Raw genomic sequence first — 22,080 nt, 5'->3', positions numbered from 1 at the left:
AGATACCAGAGAACCAAGGGGCTAGTGAGAACAAGCGAGAGCAAGAAAGAATAGTGGAAAAATAGTACCTTAGAAATTACTGTGCTACAAGCCTGGGGTAAGGGCAAGTAGAGTTTGTGGATTTAGACAGGCAAATGGATATGTTGGGAATGAGGGGTATGGATCATGTGCAGGCATATGAGATTAGATTATTTTGCCATAATGTTCAGCATAGATATTGTAAGCAGCAGGACCTGTTCCTATGCTATACTGCTCTATGTTCTATGTCATATGATTTACACCCCTGAGTTTTAAAAGAGGTAGGCACGGAAAAATTAAATGCTTTGGTCATCATCTCCTAAAATTCTACAGATCCCGGAATTGTTCTTGTGGATTGGAGGATGGTATATATAATGACATAATTTAAGAAAGAAGGGAGGGAGAAAATAGGAGCCTCTCAATCTGTGAGTCTAATGTTGGGAGTAGAGCAAATGCTGAAACATAATGGAGGATGCAGTAACAGAACACCAAGAAAAGAATGTGTAGGGAAAATCTTTAGATGCTGGTTTAAATCGAAGGTAGACACAAAATACTGGAGTAACTCAGCGGGACAGGCAGCATCTCTGGAGTGAAGAACGGTCTTGACCCGAAACGCCATCCATTCCTTCCCTCCAGAGATGCTGCCTGTCCTGCTGAGTTACTCCAGCATTTTGTTGTCCAGCAAGAAAGGAACATTAGGATAGCGCAGAGTCAACATGGATTCATGAATGGGGGGGTGGATACAAAATGCTGGAGTAACTCAGCGGGTGAGGCAGCATCTCTGGAGAGAAGGAATGGGCAACGTTTCAGGTCGAAACCCTTCTTCAGACTGATGTCAGGGGATGGGGCAGGACAAAGATAGAATATAGTCGGAGACAGTAAGACTAGTGGGGGAACTGGGAAGGGGAAGGGGGAGGAGAGAGAAAGCAAGGGCTATCTGAAGTTAGAGAAGTCAATGTTCATACCGCTGGAGTGCAAATTACCCAAGCGAAATATGAAGTGCTGTTCCTCCAATTTGAGCTGGGCCTCACTCTGACAATGGAGGAGGTCCAGGACAGAAAGGTCAGATTGGGAATGGGAGGGGGAGTTGATGTGCTGGGCAACCGGGAGATCAGGTCGGTTAAGGCGGACTGAGTTCGCCGAGCTTGCGTTTGGTCTCGCCGATGTAGAGAAGTTGATACCTGGAACAGCGGATACAGTGGATGAGGTTGGAGGAGGTGCAAGTGAACCTCTGCCTCACCTGGAAAGACTGTTTGGGTCCTTGGATGGAGTCGAGGGGGGAGGTAAAGGGACAGATGTTGCATCTCCTGCGGTTGCAGGGGAAAGTACCTGGGGAGGGGGTGGTTTGGGTGGGAAGGGATGAGCTGAACAGGGAGTTTCGGAGGGAACGGTCACTGCGGAAGGGGTGGAGATGGGAAGATGTGCCCAGTAGTGGGATCCCGTTGGAGGTGGTGAAAATGTTGGAGGATTATATGCTGTATGGGGAATTGTGTTTGATTAATCTTCAGTAGTTCTTTGTGATTGTGACAAGTTGAATAGATGAGGGAAAAACCAATGGATGTATTTGAATTTGGCTTTTCAGAAGGCTTTAAATAAGGTTCCACACTTCAGTCAACAGATTAGAGCATATGAAGTTGGAAATAATATACTGTGTCGATATAATTGGGCTGAAAGCAAAGGATAAATAAACAATATTTCTCAGGTTGGTATGTATGGTATCTTGGAAGAATTAATGTTTGGGTCCCAGCTAATCGTGATTTATAACAACAGTTTGGCAGAAGGGGCCGAACATCATATTTCCCTGTTTGCAGATGATACAAAACTAGGTGGGCTGTGAATAGGGAGCCACTGAAAGGCAACAGGCAAGTGCAGCATTATTAGGAAGCCACTCAGCATGTGGTCTCCTATTATGAAACAATGTGAGTATAGGACTCACAATCTCAGAAGCAGCCCATTCAAAATAGACAATAGACAATAGACAATAGGTGCAGGAGTAGGCCATTTGGCCCTTCGAGCCAGCACCACCATTCAATGCGATCGTGGCTGATCATCCCCAAACATTGCCCCGTTCCTGACATCTCCCCATATCCCATGATTCCGCTATTTTTAAGAGCACAATCGAGCTCTCTCTTGAAAGCATCCAGAGAATCCAGAAATCCAGAGAACCTGCCTCCACCAGTCAAGGCAGAGAAGTCCACAGACAAAGGAGACATTTCTTCACGCATTAGGCAGTGAATCTCTGAAATTCTCTCATTCAAAGGGTGTGGGGACTGTGAATAATTGGGGCCTCAATCATTGAGTTTATTCAAAACAGAGACTGATGGATTTCTGAAAATTGGGAGAATCAAATGATATAAGAACAGTGTGATAAACTGGTGTTTAGACAGGATCAACCATCATCTGTGTCCTAAGCCCCCTGCTGTTTAGTCTGCTGACACACAACTGTACTGCTAGACTCAACAACAACTTCATCAACAAGTTCGCTGATGACACAACAGTGGTGGGTCTCATCAGTGACAATGATGAGTCGGCCTACAGGATGGAGGTGGAGCTGCTCACAGGTTGGTGCAAATCCCACAACTTCATTCTCAACGTGGGAAAAACTAAGGAGATGGTGGTTGACTTCAGGAGGGCGGGGAAACAACACCATACACCTCTGCACATCGATGGAGCTGATGTGGAAAGGGTCAGCAGCGTGACGTTCCTAGGACTACACCTGTCAGATGACCCGACGTCCACGACCAACACCACGTCACTGGTCAAGTGAGCCCAGCAGCGACTGCACCCTCTCCGAAGACTACGTAAAGCAGGTCTCCCCACTACACACCTACGGACTTTTTATAGGGGGACAATCGAGAGCACATTGACCTACGGCATCACTTCCTGGTTCGGGAGCTGCAAGGCATACGAACGACACCAACTAGACAGGATTGTGAAGACCGCCAGCAGGATTATTGGTGCTCCACTCCCTTTCCTGCTGGACATATACAGGAATAGATGTATCAGCAGAGCCATCTCCATCATCAAAGACCCCTACCACCCATCGCATCACATATTCTCCATCCTGCCATCTGGGAAGAGGTACAGGAGCATTAGCTGCAAAACCAGCAGGATACTCCTCAGCTTCTTCCCGCAGGCTATAAGACTGATAAACGGACTTTGCCCCCTGCCAAAGTATCGCGCACCAACCACCAACCTGGACACACTGCAGCAGAGCCACTGTCGTGCCGCTGCCGATCGGAACGCCTGTTGAATGTTTAGTAGAGTGTTAAATTTGTTCATGATATATGTATTTTTATTTCTATTTATTTTTAATGCACACTGAATGGACACTGGTTGAGCAACGTTTTTTTGTTTCCTCTGGGTATGTGAATACTCAGGAAATGACAATAAAGATATACAATACAATACAATACAATCTCAGTGAATGGTGAACAGACTGGACGACTTATTTAAGCTATTCCTCCTCCTATGTTCTTATGTTCATGTGAAGCTACAGTGATAGGGAGGGGTAAAGCAATGATAGGATTTGAAGACGGGGATAAGAACTTTACAATTAAGGTGATGCTGGGCTGGAAACTAAATGACACCAGTGAGCATAGAACCAGAAGATGAACAGAACTTGATGCAAGTTAGGATGTGCTGTAAGTGGAGAGTTTTGAATGTAGTCAAGCCTTTGTGCAATGGAAGATGGGGAGCTGTCACAGAGATCAGCCACTACGATTCCTGCAATATAATTAATTTTGTTGGGTGAAGGCTAGCAAGTACAGGATGTCTCACTCGATATCAGGGAACTGTTGTTCTTGATTATCTGTTAAAACCATTAAAATGGATGAATGATTTTAAGAATCTTCTTACAAATAATATTCTCTGCCATGATATCATCATCGGTCATTCTTTACTTATTGGCATCATGACCATAGGAATTTGAAGGTCAGATTCATCAAGACATGCATGGAGTCACATACTATCATCAGTTAAATATCAAACTATGGAGTCAAGTGTTTCTTCAAATAATTACCATACAGCAAACAGCTAAAAGGTTATTAAACAGGTACTTTCTCATGGTAAATTTTCTATTCCTTTAAGTGCATATCTAAAACATAAAGACCAATAATTGCAGACTCCTTCCTATTAGTGGACAGTGAGTTTCTTATGGTTATTAATGGGATCCTGCCAAAGTGATGTTTTAATTGTACAAAGTTTGAGTTTGCAGTTGGTTAGTCCTTAGTCTCCTAATTCATTGCAGAGCTTCATTATGAACAAATATTTTTTCGCACAACCCATATCCCACAAGAAAATGCTATACACTTGTTTTAAGAAAATAATAATCTCTAATACCATGGAGAATCATACAGAAACTAAATAATGTAGATTAATATTACGAAAAAGGCAACAAAATGTAAATGAAAGAATATCCTTGCTTTACCACTACATTGAACATGTCTTCAGATGTTTATGTGCAGGCTTTGTGCTTTCAAACCAAAGATATGGGAGGCATATCTTATGGGTGACACGCTGGTGCAGTGGTAGAGTTGCTGCCTATTGCCCCAGTCCCACTTTGAAAACCTGAACTGAAACCTCTGGAGACTTTACGCCCCACCCAAGGTTTCCGTGCGGTTCCCGGAGGTTTTTGTCAGTCTCCCTACCTGCTTCCACTACCTGCAACCTCCGGCAACCACCTGCAACCTCTGGGAACTGTACAGAAACCTTGGGTGGGGCGCAAAGTCTCCAGAGGTTTCCATTCAGGTTTCCTAAGTCAGACAGGGGCATTACAGAACCAGAGACCTCGGATCAATCCTGACTATGGGTGCTGTCTGTATGGAGTTTGAACATTCTCCCCGTAACCTGTGTGAGTTTTCTCCAGGTGCTCTGGTTTCCCCTGTCCCACTTGGGCGATTTTTTAGGCGACTACAGGCGACTAGGCTGTCACCACATGGCCATGTGTATGGTCGTGAGTAGTCTCCTCAGTCGCCCAAAGAATTGTAGCGTTTTTCTGGTCGCCGTTGGATTTTGAAATGTTCAAAACTTTTCAGCAATAGTCGGCGATAGTTGGTGACAGTTGGCTTGACGCCAATGAGTGTATCTTGACTTCTCCTGACGTAGGTGCTGTCGTAGGTTGTCGCCAGGATGACGTAGGTTGTCGTCGGTGCTGACTTTGGTGAATTCCATTGGCGACTACCTACGTCAACCTACGTCAACTGGCGACAGGTACCGGCGACTGAACTGTCTTACCTTGTCATGGTTTGACGCGGGTGGACGTAGGTTGTCGTAGGTGTGGTCGTAGGTGGACGTCCTAATGGGTCGCCGGTTGTCGGTAACTTGCCGTAGCTTGACGTCGACAAGGTGGTAGGTTGTTTTTCAGCAACCTGCTACGACTATGACTGTTGGAGTTGATGTTGAACGCACCTTATAATATATAGGCTGGTTTAATCAAATTGGGCACCCCAACATTATACTGTCAGTGATATTATAGTGATCGCAAGTGCTTGGGATGTCAGTGCATTTCTGCTTTATACAATAGGTAAAGGAGGATTAAAGATTAAAAACTCAAAAAGTATGACTTTTAAATTGTTTTTTGCAGGAAGTCATTCCTGTCTGATTTCCAAGCTCAGCTTATAATCAGTTTCTCGTAGCTTATTGTTTTGCACAAGGATCTAATAAGGCTCACTTAACCAATCTTTGGAGTTCGCAAATTGTTTTTTTCTCAAATGTATACAAATGTCATCTCTGAGAAAAATCGCAACATTGATTTGTTCTACTTCATGTGAACTTGCAAGAAGAGATTTTCGTTTTCCTCATCATTGACTGAGTCGAACATCAAGCCTGTACGTTTGAGAAAAATCTGTTTAGATTGAATTTCTCTTCTCCACCAACATGCAAGTAGCAAGTGGTACTGCTGTTTCATTGAGAAGCATTTGTATTTGTTTTTGGCGAGAAGATTTGAATTATTGTCCCAAATATATTCATTTCATGCAGGTTTAGCATTCCTCTAATTCTGACTGTTAATATTGACCAAATTAAAGACACCATAAAATGGAGAATCCCTGCATTTGAATTGCTTAACCTTTGTCAGTGGAAATTGACAAGCTGTGGATGGCGCCAACTAGTCTAGATATAGATAGATAGATAGATAGATATGCCATTTATTGTCACTATACATGTACAATGAGATTAAAAGCAGCTCGTACTCAGTGCATACATATAATTTAGTACAAAAAACAAGAAACAGAAAACAAAACAAAAGGGAGAGGGGGGGGGATAGGTGCACAATTCTGCGGCGCTATATACATATCTATAAAGGCAAAATGGTGAAGGATGAATAGGTAGTATTCTTAGGCAGATATTTAAAGATTATATTAAATATTTAAAAACATTTTAAAAAATATTAAAAATTACAGTTACAATACACATTACAGTTCCAAATTTCAGTACGTGGATAGAATAGATGAAAGTCCGGGTGTTGGGCTGTGAAGTCAGTGCATGTGTGAATTAAGAGTAGTTATGACTTTCGGAAAACAACTATTCCTGAGTCTATTTGTCCTAGATTTGATGCACCTATAGCGCCTTCCAGAGGGCAGCAGGTCGAACAGTCCAAACGCAGGATGGGAGCTGTCCTTGATGATATTCTTTGCCCTGCTAGGGCAGCGGGAGGTGTAAATATCCATCAGGGAGGGGAGAGGGCAACCAATGATCTTCTGTGCTGTCCTAGTTACCCTCTGAAGCCTCTCCCTGTCTGCCATGGTGCAGCTGCCGTACCATGCTGTAATGCAATATGTCAGCAGGCTCTCGATGGACGAGCGGTAGAAGGTCAGCAGCAGGTTAGAGTCCAGGTTGTGCTTCCTGAGAACCCTCAGGAAGTGCAGCCGCTGCTGAGCCTTCTTGATGACCGCTGTTGTGTTGTCTGTCCAGGAGATATCAGCAGAGATAAGGACGCCGAGAAACCGGAAGGTGTTGACCCTCTCCACACACTCGCCGTTGATATGTAGGGGGACTAAGTCGGTGCTGTGCCTCCTGAAGTCGACAATGAGCTCTTTTGTTTTCCTGGTGTTCAGAGCCAGATTGTTTTCTGAGCACCAGGTTGTCAACTTCAGGACTTCCTCTCTGTAGGCTGCCTCATCTCCCTTTGAAATAAGTCCGACTACAGTAGTGTCGTCAGCAAATTTGACGATGCGGTTGTTGTTGTGGGCCGGACTACAGTCGTAGGTGTAGAGACAGTATAGGAGGGGGCTTAGCACACAGCCCTGTGGGGAGCCGGTACTCAACCTGCGAGTGGAGGAGAGGTGGGGGCCGAGTCTCACAGTCTGGGGCCGTTTGGTGAGGAAATCTTTTATCCAGGCACATGTGAGAGTGGAGAGGCTGAGAGTGACCAATTTATCAATGAGAATGTCCGGGATGATTGTGTTGAAAGCTGAGCTATAATCCACAAAGAGCAGCCGGACGTAGCTCTGCCCCTGCTCCAGATGACTCAGCACAGAGTGGAGAGCTACGGTAATGGCGTCTTCCGTGGATCTATTCTGAGGAACCAATCTGGGCTTCAGATTGATATATAAGGATGAAAGATCCAAGTGTTGATCCTCATTTCCCCATAATTGATAAAATGTATGAGCTCTGCAAACAAACTTTAATGCATTGATGTGATTGGATTACTGAAAATTATTTGAACATATTGTAAATAATGTTGCTAGACAGTTACCCTGCTGTTTGTTGATTGGCCAAAGTGTTGAGCCCTGGCTGGTTTGTTTGGATTCCAAGGTAATTGTTGCATTATTTAAGTTAAGTTAGCTTCTTCCAGAAGTTTCTCCTGCAACAGTGTTTGGGAGACCCTGTTATTGGTCTGGGGAACTGTCTATAATGTAGTGATGTAATTAATATGTTTGATTGGATTGTAAAGAGACCACCCCTCTGTAGTTCAGCCCCTCAAGGTTCGGGGTCCTATAAAAGGCAGCCCTCACAAGGTTCTTTGTTGATCGTCTGGAAGAGCGGTTGGGACTGCATGACCTTTTGGAGTGTTTCTGTTTGCACGAGGCTGAAGGGCTTGGCCAGGCAGATACAAATATTGAACCCGCGGTGGTTTAGGTATCGTCTTGGGGAATTTGTTGTGCAATCCAAAAATAAAGATTAGTTGTTCCAGTGCTTGACTCAGTGGTTCTTGACTGAACTAAACAGGGGGGTAAGTTTGAGAAGAGCGTATTTACATGACCAGTTGCATGTTCTCAAATTTAATTATTCCTCCTGTACTTTCAATTACCAAGGCTCCGAAGTTTGGAATTACTCCATTAAACCTTTCCTGCTTCCTGTAAAGACTCTATCCCCTACTTCCAATTCCTCCATCTACACAGCATCTGTGCCCAGAATTAGGTGTTCCATATTATGGCATCAGAGATGTTCTCATTCTTTAGGGAACGGGGGCTCCCCTTTTCCATTATAGATGAGAGTCTCACTATGGTCTTCTCTATATCCCGCAGCACCGCTTTTACTCCCCCTCCCCTATTCATAAAAAGGACAGTCCCCCTTGTCTTCATCTTCCACCCCATTAACCGTTGCATACAGCAACGACATATTCGTCACCTCCAACGGGATCCCACTACTGGCCACATCTTCCCATCTACACCCCTTTCTGCTTTCTGCAGAGACCGTCCCCTCCGTAACTCCCTGGTCAATTCGGCCCTGCCCACCCAAACCACCACATCCCCAGGTACTTTCCCCTGGAACCGCAGGAGATGCAACACTTGTCCCTTTACCTCCCCCCTCGACTACATCCAAGGACCCAATCAGTCTTTCCAGATGAGGCAGAGGTTCACCTGTACCTCCTCCAACCTCATCTACTGCATGCCCTGTTCCAGGTGTCAACCTCCCTACATCAGCGAGACCAAGTGTAGGCTCAACGATCGCTTCGCTGAACACCTCCGATCAGTCCCTCATAACCAGCCTGATCTCCCGGTGGCCCAGCACTTCAACTCCCCCTCCCATTCCCAATCTGACCTTTCTGCCCTGGGCCTCTTCCATTGTAAGAGTGAAGCCCAGCGCAAATTGAAGGAACAGCACCTCATACTTTGCTTGCGTAGTTTACACCCCAGTGGTATGAACATTGACTTATCTAATTTCAGATAGTCCTTGCTTTCTCATTCCCCTCCCCCTTCCCAGTTCTCCTACAAATTATACTGTCTCCGCCCACTTTCTATCTTTTTCCCACTCCCCACCCCAACACCGACATCAGTCTGAAAAAGGTGTCGACCTGAAACGTCACCCATTACTTCTCTCCATAGATGCTGCTTCACCCACTGAGTTACTCCAGCTTTTGTGTCTACCTTCCATTAAACTTTCTATCTTGCTATCTCCTTCTCCTTCTCCTTCATAAGATGCCTCATGAAACATAACATTCACCGATATTTTGGTCACCTTCTCCAAAATGTGGTTCAATGTCAGTTTTCTGCCTGATGGCATTCCCATCAAAGCTTCTTTTAACCAATTTGTTAAAAATGTCACAAAAATAAACATCGTTGTCTTGTATACATTTGTAAAATTGTTGCATCTTGTACATGGCCACAGATTACTTAGATTGCTCATTCTATTCTCGGTACTAGTTGATAATGTAACAGCTTAAGACTTGAATTTATCAGCAATTTACAACTCATCTTTAGGATTCTATACTTCTCCTGAATTATATCAACTCTTTCCTGACATTATTCATTTTATCCACATGCAAGTGATTTTTCTCAGATTTCTTGTAATTGCTGCTTTTTATCCCCTTGCATTTCCAGTTCATTTTTAACAGTTTAAGGCATAGGGGCAATTAAATAATGTGGCTTCTCAAGCCATTCCATAAGATTATGACTGATCCGATTCTTGGCATCAACTCAATTTTCCCGTCCAATTTCTAAACCTCTTGATTTCCCTGTGGTCCAAAAATGTATTTCAACCCTGAAGGTACGCAATTCCCTACAGCAGAGGATTCCTTATTTACCGACTATGATTTAGGCTTTGCTGTGTTTTTTCCATTTTTTTATGGCTATCTGTGGATTTTCCATATTAAATATGGCAGTAGGCAAAGAATCTTACTTTCCTACATACATTTCTTGCATTAGGACCGGATCTCCAGTTACAAGTAGGGAAATAATAGTCAGTGTCAAGAAATGTTATTAATTGTAATTAATGTTTGCTTGTAAATTATTTTTGGGAAGTTGAGTAAATTCCAACCTTTGGGTACTTGTTGCATAGCATGAGATTTTTAAACTATGACAAAGTCAGCTGTGTTTTATGACATTTGTGAATCCTATTTATCTGGATTTATAAACAGTATTATGATAATTGAACATACAAAAAACTATGTTAGCAATTATACCAATAGAAGTGGCATCCAATGTTCCATTTCTTGAGTAGATAATTTTATTTTTCTGCGTAAAGCTTTGAATAGATTGCGTATGATCATTATATCACATTTTTACCATTAATTCTGCCAGAATGACTAATGATCCATGTGTAGACATTAATTTGCTGGAGGCAAGTCCTTGTATCAAAGCAGAGCCCTGCGGGTTGTAATGTATCCAGCTGCAAGATCCAGCCAGCTTTTATTTCCACAACGCTAAGTTTGCCATCATTCGATGCAGTTCAAATGTAAAAGAAATCTGGAAATCTTGAACTCATTTAATCTAATGACAAAAATTTAAGCAACATTTTGCAACAATATTTATCGGGTTCCTCTCAATTTTGTGCAATTGAATCAAATTAAGTAAATCTTCAAGGTTTCAAGGTCTCAAAGTTTCAAGGTCAGGTTATTGTCACATGTAGCAGTTAAGGTACAGTGAAATATGAGTTACCATACAGCCATACTAAGTGAAAAGCAACAAGACACACAACCACATAAAAGTTTAACATAAACATCCACCACAGTAGATTCCCCATTCTTCACTGTAATGGAAGGTAATAAAGTTCAATCTTCTTCCTCTTTGTTCTTCTACGGTCGGGGCAGGCAAACCATCCGCAGTTGGGGCAATCATAGCCCCCGCAGCCGACGATCGAAGCCCGTGATCGAAACTCCTGCGTCGGGGCAGTTAATACTCTCGCCGTGGCGTGGAGCTCCCGAATGGACTTCTTCATAAATGTTGTTGAAGTAACTTTCTGACGATGGATAAAATGATGTAACCAGCTTGATAAAAATAAATCTTACAACAATTTCTGAATGAACACGATATTCATAACTAAAATTTTTAATAGAGTAGGCCATTGTGATCATGCAAATATTACCGTGCTATATTTGTACTTTTATTTTTTAACTTGCGATCACATAATCCATTCAAACAAACCATTCCACCCAATCAATTTGCACTTCATATCAGGTCTCATCTTGTCTTTTTTGATCCATATCCTTCAGTACAACCCTCTATTTAATCTGTGTGTCCAATCTCCAGTTAAGTGCATCTCGTTATGATCTTCCCTACAAGTGGAAACATCTTCTCTATATCCATTATGTATCCCCTTCATAATTTTTTCAATACATCATTGAGAAGTAGGTACCAGGCATCTAACAATGTTTGTGCCAGACATGATGCCTAGTTAAACTGATCTCATCTGTATGTATGTGATCCACATCCTTCTATTCCCTGCACTTCCACGTGCCTATCTAAAATCCTCTTCAAATCCACTATTACATCTGCCTTCACCATAACCACCCTTGGCAATGCTTGCCGTATTATTTTGTAAAACTATAAAAACTAAAATAGCTATTTCATATAACCACCAAATATCCTTCCCAACCAGAAAAAAGTTATTTCAATGGGAAGCATTTAAAAATAACTATGAAACAGTGGAAAGATGGACAGTTCTTTTGACTGTTTAAGTGAGAGCCTGAAACTCTCACTTTAACACAAAACTTTGTCCTGACTGGAAAATGAAAATTTTCATTTTGCTGAGGGGAGCAAATAAACCAACTAACAAACTGTAGAGATATAAAACCATTATCATCTATTCTGATTCATCCGGAGCTCCACTCATCTCATCTTGTGAAAACTTCTTCCACAATATTTGAGAATTAGATGGAAATCACTTGGAATCTAACCGAGCATAGAAGGAAATTAAAAAGTATAACTGATCATTGATTGTGCTATTGTTTGTTGCATATTTAATAGCAGTGTTGGTGTGTAAAGGGCCTGTCCCACTTGGCCGTCATTTGCGTCTCATTTACGCGTCATATGTAATATAGGTCGACGAGTTGTGACGCACGGGTAGCATGTGGGTAGCGCGGGACGGGCGCATGGACAGGCGTGGAGGAGTGTGGAGATCCATGCGGTATCGCGCGGCGCTCCAGGGTTTTGTGTTGTACGAAATTCTCGCACACCACATGCGTGATGTATCGCGTACGCACGCTGACGCATTGGGTATGCATGCTGACGCATTGGCGTCACACGATGTGTCGCAACTTCTCATATGTATTGCGTGGTGGTGCATGGTTATGTCACCGTGCGTAACTATGCGTCGCGGTGCGCCGCAGGGTATTCTAATGATGTCACACACACCAGATGGCATGATAATGCGTGATTTACATGCGACATCGCGCATAATGACGCGTCGATCTATTTTACATATGACGCGTAAATGAGGCGCAAATGACGGCCAAGTGGGACAGGCCCTTAAATCAGCCTGTGGAAGATGCGGCAAGTAATTTGATTGTTCCATTCCGGGTGCATTTGACAATTAAATACTCTTGACTTTCTTGACGTGAAAAGTAGGGGAAGAGCTATTTTAAAGTGAAAACAGTAGTGGTCAGTTTAGCTACAACTTACACACACACACACACACACACACACACACACACACACACACACACACACACACACACACACACACACACACACACACACACACACACACACACACACACACACACACACACACACACACACACACACACACACACACACACACACAATTTTTCAGAATCCCAAATGCATATTTCTCTAACAGACTGAAATTATTTAATAACACTTATCTTATTTTAACACCTGAGTAACCAAACCTGACATACTCATGAAGAAAGCTTCATTGCAAAGATTAAGACTGAGGGACCAGTTTATCTGGAATTCAACTATCTTTAGCTCATTCATCAATAACCTTTGCTCTGTCATTATGTCATATGGAAGGTTTTTACTGGTTAGTGCATGGTTCAGTTGCCCCTAAATCACCTCAGATTATGAAGCAGTGCATCCTCATTTGAAATATTATGCTTTATCTTACAGGTTTTGGGTTGATAAATGCTGGTTAATATCCACAACATGATCATGGTCACACAATAGTTTGCAACATGAGAGACACCACAATGACATTTAGTGGTGTTACTCTTGCCCAATTTTTTACCACCAAGATCCTCTGGATTACCAGTGACTAGGTATTTAGCAGAACAACTCACATAAGTGGTGTTGTTACAAGAGCAGTTCCAAGGCTAGGAATCCTATGGTGAATGGTTCATCTATTGACTCTACAAAACCTTTCTATCACTGGCAAACACATTGAGGTGTTTGATTGAAAACTCTTCATTACCCTGGATGGGTGACCAAGACATTTCAGGCAGCTTACACTTTCCACAGTAGAACAGCTTGCTTGTCAACAGGTCATCCACCAAAAGATTCTCTCCAAGAACCCACAGTGTAATGTTTTCACAGGATGCACTACAAGTTGCAAAGTCTTCATGAACAGGAAGCCATGCACCTGGAACCCTATCTACCCTTGTGGAGGTAGCAAAGAAGAAGTTATTTTTATCTATTAGTTTGTTCTACTTTAATGGTTTTGATTAACTTATGTATTTTAGTTAACTCATTTTTAAAGTTAAAATTTCAATTGTTTTAACTATTTACTTCATTTCTAATACTGTAATTATAAAATATCTCTTAATATCCTCTGCCAGGAACTGATATGTCCTGCCTACTTTTACATTGAATTTGGAAACACCTACATCTTAAATAACAAGGGTGTATTCAGCTGCATACTCGTTAAATAGTTTCTGACAAGGTAATTCCAAGCTCATTCTTTATGGCCCTGTCCTCTTTTTGAACACCACAAGCACTAATGAACACAGCAAATCTATTACTTATAGTACAGGAATGACTGGAATGATTTGTGCTTCTGTGTTTATGAAAATTAAATGATCATATTCTCTACTAAAAGGATTTGGTCGCCATTATTGTGTGCCATGACTTATTAATAGTTAAATCAATTCATGCATTGACATTAGATATATGCATGGACAATGCACACTACTATTATCTCGAGGCAAAGAATGTTAATATTTAATGTTCATCATTCCCTCTTCCTCATTCCCTTCAATTCAAACATTTATATAAAAGGAAATTTCATTTGAACTGCTTATTGACGAGTATGTATAGTGGAATTACAGGCCTGATTAAAGTCGCTGTGTTTTTCCTTCTATATCATCTAATTTAATGTAAAATATACATGCCTTATGTACAGATGATATCAAGAAAAAAACACAAAGCAAATAGCATTCAGCAAATGGAAATCACAACATATCATGTCATATTCAATGCCAATTCGATTATGATGACATTTTTCTCATGATTACCTTGAGATTTGGATTCATAATCACTAATCAATGTATGTCCACCAGCAAATCAAATTTTAGAAACGTAAAAAGAGCTGGAAAGCACTTATCTTTTAGAGTGGGTGAGCGAGTTAATTTTATTTTCCTTGCTGATTTTGGTCAATTGTTATGGTGACCTCACTAGATCCATCTTGAATGGCCAGTTGTTAAACATGGAAATATTTCCTATTTTCAGAGCAAGTACAAAGTCTTTGTTGAGAATGGCTCAAATCACAGATCTATGTCTCGCACTGTTCAAGGCTGCAGAATGTAAGCTATTTCTTAGGACTGATTTGCTGGGAATCTGACTGCCTTAAATGTGCATTGAATAATCTGAGCTAATACCAGATGAATTAAGCTGTTGATATAATTTCCACTGAGCATGTTTTTTCCATTGGTTCTTTCCAATTATGATGCAGATCTGAGGTCCAATATTAAATGATTCCAATTCAGATCAGCTGTACAATATAACATAGAACAAAAACTAACACTAGATGAAAGGACTCAACGAATTGCATTGCAAGATTGAAGAAGAATTAATTAATGCACCTAAAATTTGAGAAAATTTAAAATCTATTCATTTTGGGTAAGAAGGAACCGGAGACGCTGATTAAAACCAAAGATAGATACAAAAAGCTGGGTAGACAAAAATGCTGGAGAAACTCAGCGGGTGAAGCAGCATCTATGGAGCGAAGGAAATAGGCGACGTTTTGAGTCGAGACCCTTCTTCAGGCTGATGTGAGGGTGGGGGGGCGGGAAGAAGAAATGAAGAGGCGGAGACAATGGGCTGAGGGAGAGCTGGGAAGGGGAGGAGAAAGCAGGGACTACCTGAAATTGGAGAAGTCAATGTTCATATCGCTGGGGTGTAAATTTCAGGTAGTCCCTGCTTTCTCCTCCCCTTCCCAGCTCTCCCTCAGCTGTCAAAGGCAGAGTGTTTCCAAATAACCCTAAGCAGACCAACTTCGACTGGAATCCACTGCCAGGTGGATTCACCCTCAAAATCAAAATCAAACAGCTGCAAAATGCTGGAAATACCATGTCAGGTGGTACCCATAAAAAGAGAAGCTAAGCTGATGAACAATTCTAGAGATATGGAGATATTTTGCTTGCGCAGCTTACAGCCCAGTGGTATGATCTTCATTTCTCTAACATCAAGTAACCCTTGTTTTCCCTCCATTTCCGTCCCACCCCACCCTAATTCGCCGACTAGTTTCGCAGTCCTCCTGATTCATTTTACTGTTTGCATATCCCATTGTCACCTTCCCCATAGCTAACAATGAACCATTCTATATTTCCTTGAACATAGTCTGTTTTGATATATCTTTTTCACACCTTACCCTTCCATATCTCTAGTCTCCCTCTGCCCTAACTCTCAGTCTGAAGAAACGTCTCGACCCCAAACGTCACCCATTCCTTCCCTCCAGAGATGCTGCCTGTCACACTGAGTTACTCCAGCATTTTCTGCCTATATTCGAAATAAAGACCAGCTTTTTTGCTCAATGCCAAATGCCTTACTAGGTGTGAATAGATGGTTGCCCACTTTTCTGAAAGAGAATTTCTTGACTTCTGCAACCCAGCAGGGCCTTGTGTGATATATCCCAACAGCACCAGCCAGCAACTATCCAGATTAAAGCTTTCTGAGAGTGAGTCTCACTTTCACTCTGGGAGCAGTGTAGTCATTTTGACTTTGCTTTCTATTTGAAGGTTGTCTAACAAACTAACACAAGTGTGTAGGAAGAAACTGCAGATGCAGATTTACACCAAGGATAGACACAAAATGCTGAAATAACTCAGCGGGACAGGCAACATCTCTGGAGAGAAGGAATGGGTGACATTTCGGGTGCAATTTGGAGGAGAATCTTCAGGTGACGATCCTCGCAGATGCATTTGAGGACCAGAGGACATAGGTTAAAGGTGAAGGGGAAAAGATTTAATAAGTATCTGAGGGGTAATGTTTTCACATAAAGGGAAGTGGATGTATGGAACAATCTGCCAGAGGAGGTTGGGACTATCCCAACGTTCAAAAAACAGTTAGACAGGTACATGGATAGGACAGGCTTGGACGGATATGGACCAAACGTGAGCAGGTGGAACTAGTGTAGCTGGGACATGTTGGCCAGTGTGAGCAAGTTGCCCCGAAGGGCATGTTTCCACACTGTATCACTCTTTGACTATGGCTAATCTCTATTGGGACTGTTCTTGATGAATCATGAAATAATTGATGGGAACATCATTACTACTTGGTCAAAGACAACATTTCTGTTCTTAACAGAAAGTGTGGCCAGCAGCAAGGCCAAATATCAACCTAAAGCTAATATGAGCAGGTTTGACTACTTCCATCACCATCATATCCTTCCCCAACAGTCTATCCCTAAAATTAAATTATTTTTTTGAATTCTTAAAACAAGGTTTCATTTTGAACTATACGGTATAACCAGTAAAATAAAAAAGCTTTTCTTCTGTATAAAGAATTAAAAAATCCTAATGAGATTATCTACTTGAAAGGAAATAAAGAGAGGATTAAAGACCATCAAAAGTAACCCCAGAGGGAAAGTAAAAATTGAAACATAATTGGCAGAAAACACCCATAATAATCCATACAACTTTATTAAAAGAAATTGCATGGTTATATAATTTTGAAATGAACAAAATGATGTAATTTTTCATTCCCGGGTGACTAATTATCCTACCTATATTGAATCAGTAGATCATTAATAAAATATTTATAAACTTTTAGTTGAGTTTATTGTCACGTGTACCAAGGTACAGCAAAAAGCTTTTGTTGCATGCTAACTAGTCAGCAGAAAAACAATACATGATTACAATCGAGCCATTGAAAGTGTCCAGCTGTAGGAGTAACGATTTAAAATGTAGGGGGCGCTGCAGTGGCAGCAGCCTGTCAGCAGCGCGTTAGTTTTTTTCAACTTTTTTTTTTTTTTTTAGTATGTTTTAAAGTATGTTTTTGATGTTTCTCGGTGTGTTTTGTGTGGGGGTGGTGTGGGGGGGTAAGGGGGAAACCGATTTGGCCGCTTCCTCCACGGAGAGGCGACTTTTTCCAAGTCGCCTCCCCCGTTGCCTAACAGCAAGGATCGGAGCGGCCTTTCCCGGCTTCAGCGGCGGGCGCAGCATGGACTCTCGGCGTGGAGAAGGGTGAGCCCTCGCTGGGGCTCGCTGGAGGGAAGCGCTCCTTTTCGCTGGCCCGGGGCAGCCGGCAGCCTGAAGCCGCGGTCTGCACAGCTCCAGCTGGCGCGGCGTCTACAGCCCGGGATCCCTCGTGGGGGACCCGGGGGAAGGAGAAGCCATCACTGCCGGCCCGCGGCCAACTTCTACCGCGGGTCCGGCATGGACTTACCATCACCTATGGAGGGGAGCTTCGACCACCGGCCCTGCGGTCTGCGGTGCTTCTGGCTGCGGCGCGGCGGGAACCTTAAATCTTCGACCGCCGGCCTGCGGCCTACACCAGCCTGAAGCCGCTGTCTCCGGTGGGGAAGAGCCGATCCTGGACTTACCTTGCCTTTGACTTTGTCCCTTACCATCTGGACGCCCGCAGCAACGGCTGCGGAGGTGGAGGTCCCGACCACGGGGGAAAATGGAGAAGGTTCTGTGCCTTCCACCACAGTGATGAATGCTGTGGTGGATGTTTGTGTTACATTTTTATTGTGGTTGTGTGTTCTTTATTATTGTACCGCTGCTGACAACCCAAAATTCCACCAACCCTGGTTGTGTGGCAATAAATTCTATCAATCAAAAAAAAAAAAAGAGTGGAGTGGAGTGGAGTGATTATAATGCGTGATTGCAGATTCATCAAACAAATTGAGATACTCTGAAATTTATTTTGTTAATTTATGAACACAGGGATGTTCTAAAGTTATTTTTAGCATTTTACCAATGAATCTGCACTTAGCCAGGACTTTATTTTCAGTTTGTAGTTACACATGATCAGCAAAGCGATGTTTGTGACCAAGAAAAACAAAATGAAGCTGGGAATCTGAAGTAAAACCAGAAAAGGGTGGAAATGCTCAAAGGATCATACAGCATCTGTGAAAAGTAAAACAAACCCAATGTCTTAGTAGCCATTCATTGGAACATAGTTTGTAGCAATTTTATATTACATGAAAATGAGTAAATTAGGAAGTTTTGTACTTCCGTTTAATCTATGACTAAATTTTGTAACAATGTTGTCGCACTAAATAGAAATTACAGCATATAAACTAAATGTTCAGTCCATGCCAATTTTGTTCAGTATGCTGGTATTTTCCACCTGAATCTTCACCCACGCTTCTTCATTTCATCCCATCCCAGCAGCTTTTCCTTCGATAAGACTTTGGTTCGGCTGCATTTGGAGTATTGTGTGCAGTTCTGGTCACCCCATTACTGGAAAGATGTGGAGGCTTTGGAGAGGGTGCAGAGGAGGTTTACCAGAATGCAGTCTGGATTAGAGGGTTTCAGCTTCAAGGAGCATTTGACAATAGACAATAGATAATAGACAATAGGTGCAGGAGTAGGCCATTCGGCCCTCCGAGCCAGCAACGCCATTCAACGTGATCATGGCTGATCATCCCCAATCAGAGCCTTCTCCTCATATATCCCCTGACTCCATTATCTTTAAGAGCCCTATCTAGCTCTCTCTTGAAAGTATCCAGAGAACTTGGTTTGTTTTCTCTGGAATGTCAGAGGTTGACGGGAGTCTTGAGAGCAATATATATAATTAAGGGAGACATGAAGAGGGTACTAAACAGTTAGAACCTTTTTCCCAGAGTGGAAATATCACAGGGCATAGCTATAAGGTGAGAGGGGCAAAGATAATGGAGATGAACAAGGCAGATTGTTTATGCAGGAAGTAGTTGGGTCCTGGAACACAGTGCCAAGGTGGTGGTGGAGGTAGATACAATAGTAGCGTTTAAGAGGGTATCGAATAGGCACATAGGCACAGGCAGGGAATAGAGTGATATGGATCATGTCAAGGCAGATGAAATCAGTTTAACTTGGCAACGTTTGAGTCGTGGCGCCATCAAGTGTGGCAGCCTTGCCAGCAGCTATCTGTCCTTTCATCCTTTTTGTTATTTTTAGTCTGTCTTAAAGTTTGTTTTTGGAGATCTTTTAGTCTTTTTTATGTGAGGGGATGGGGGGGAAGGGGGAAACTGTTTTTCTTAGTCACTACCTGGTCAAGGATGCGTCTTTCCTCCAAGCCGCATCTTCGCCCCCTCCTTGCGGCCTACCATCTGGATTGGCGTGACCTTTCCTGCCGTGACCGGCCAGAGCTTCAGCTTCAGCAGCGGCGCAGCACTGGATTCCATCGCGGAGCGGCCGATGCCTTACTGGGAATCGCCGTGTTGGAGCTCCGGAGTGCTGGGACTGCTGACTTTGACACCATGGAGCTGTGGTCTGTGAAGCTTCCAGCCACGGGCGGCATGACTTTTACATCGTGGAGCTTGGGACCCTTGCTGGGGTCGCCAGTGTTGAATCTCCGACCAGCTCGGCCTGTGAAGTTTGGGAGCCGCGGTCTCCAGTAGGAAGCGGCCAATTCGGAGGCTCCGGGCCGCTGAGAGTGTTCTTCCGTTCAAGGGCCTGAAACATCGGGCCGCCGTTGCGGTGACTGCAGAGGCCTCAAAAGGCCCCGACCCTGGGTGAGCAGAGGAAGAGGACTGAACTTTGCTGCCTTTCCTCACAGTGGGTTATTTTGATTCTGATCTTAAATGTTTGTTTTTTTTATGAGATTAAAATCTTTGTTCTTTTTTATATGTGACTCAAATTGGGGGGGAAGGGGGAAACTGTTTTTTTCCTTTAGTCACTACCTGGTCAAGGATGGTCTTTCCTCCAAACCGCATCTTCGCCCCCTCCTTGCGGCCTACCATCTGGATTGGCCTGACCTTTCCTGCCTTGACCAGCCATTCCTTCAGCTTCAGCAGCGGCGCAGCACCCATTCCATCGCGGAGCGGCCGATAACTTATGGGAATCGCCGTTCATTCTAAGCTCCGGGTGCTGGGCAGCCATGACTTTGACACCATGGAGCTGCTGGTCTGTGAAGCTGTCTCAGCAGCCACGGGCGGCAATGACTTTGTACATCCTGGATACTTGGACCCTTGCTGGGGTTACCAGTGTTGAATCTTCGACCAGCTCGGCCTGTGAAGTTTGGGAGCCGCGGTCTCCAGTAGGAAGCGGCCAATTCGGAGGCTCCGGGCCGCTGAGAGTGTTCTTCCGTTCAAGGGCCTGAAACATCGGGCCGCCGTTGCGGTGACTGCAGAGGCCTCAAAAGGCCCCGACCCCGGGTGAACAGAGGAAGAGGACTGAACTTTGCTGCCTTCCCTCACAGTGGGAAACGTTGATTCTGATGTGGGGGGATGTGTTTGAAGTTTTTTTATGTTTTATGTTAAAATCTAAAGTGTTGTGTTTATCTTATTTGTGTGCTGCATGGTAACTCAAATTTCACTGCACCAATTGGTGTATGTGACAATAAATGTCCTTTATCTTTGTCATTGACATTGGCGGCACAAACATTGTGGGTCAAAGAGCCCATTCCTGTGCTTTACTGTTCTATTCCTTTCTCCCACATGAGCTTAGGTTCCCATAAATAAACCAATGCAACAATAACTTGTGTTACCTGATATTCATTCTAACATTCTGCATTATTAGCAGCCATGTCATATTGATGGCCCCTAGTTCTGCTATCCCCTGCAAGTGGAACTGTCTCAGCTTCCTTGCTTCCAGACAATAAATCCTTCATAGTACACGCTGGATACATCGATCCTTTAGCTGCTCCTTACCATCGGCACTCCTTACGAAATTAGCCTCTCCTTTAACTCCAGAAGAACTGCAATCTGAAACAGACAAGAAATCAATTCAAATATCTTTCAAAATGTGGAAGTGAATTCATTATTCATCTTAACTGCACTGGATAGTTAAAAACGTGATTCAGGATGACATTTGTCTGCACAAATAGTGTTGTCAAACTAACAAGCTATGCAGGGTGAAATACTTGTCCATCAGTGCCAAACACTTGGAGAGACCCAAGGACCGTGGCAGTAATCAGCTCACACATGTTAACCATACTCATATATATCAGTTATACAGTCTATAGACAGAATTAGCAGTGATCAGTTTAAGGCATGTGTTGTGATCAACCTGAATTGTTTCAAAAAATGAAATACTTTAACTGTGTTTGAAGGGAGTAATGGAATAATTATCATAAGGAACTTGGTAGAGTCTACTGTAGCCATACAAACAAAGCAGACGTGAGAACTGTAGGGTAGTTATGACAGTTCTACATTTGAATCATTTTGTGCATAATCACTGCAGTATGATTTTGGATTTTGCAATCCTTATCCTTCGAGCTGTGACCCCATTCTCATGGTTTTTTTGCAATAACCGTTGTTTTTCTTCCTGCATACCAGCCTGTCCAACCCCTTAAGTGTTTAGGAAGTTTCTATATTTCCCCTCTCAAGAAAATTCTAGAGAGTCGAAACCAAGTC

General features: G+C 43.0%; 1 long non-coding RNA gene across 1 annotated transcript; it reads right to left on the bottom strand.

Annotated features, from left to right (window-relative positions):
* Positions 1 to 10,141: 10,141 nt before the first annotated feature.
* On the bottom strand, positions 10,142 to 21,674 carry LOC129696496 (uncharacterized). The gene is made up of 2 exons (XR_008723330.1): positions 21,376 to 21,674; positions 10,142 to 11,139 (listed from the first exon to the last, which is right to left on the bottom strand). It is a non-coding gene; the product is annotated as an uncharacterized LOC129696496 (long non-coding RNA).
* Between the last annotated feature and the right edge of the window lie 406 nt (positions 21,675 to 22,080).

Source organism: Leucoraja erinacea, chromosome 4 (assembly GCF_028641065.1).
Source record: "Leucoraja erinacea ecotype New England chromosome 4, Leri_hhj_1, whole genome shotgun sequence".
NCBI lineage: Eukaryota > Metazoa > Chordata > Chondrichthyes > Rajiformes > Rajidae > Leucoraja > Leucoraja erinaceus.
The sequence above is the reverse complement of the archived record's forward strand: the minus strand, read 5'-3'. Positions and strand labels throughout refer to the sequence as shown.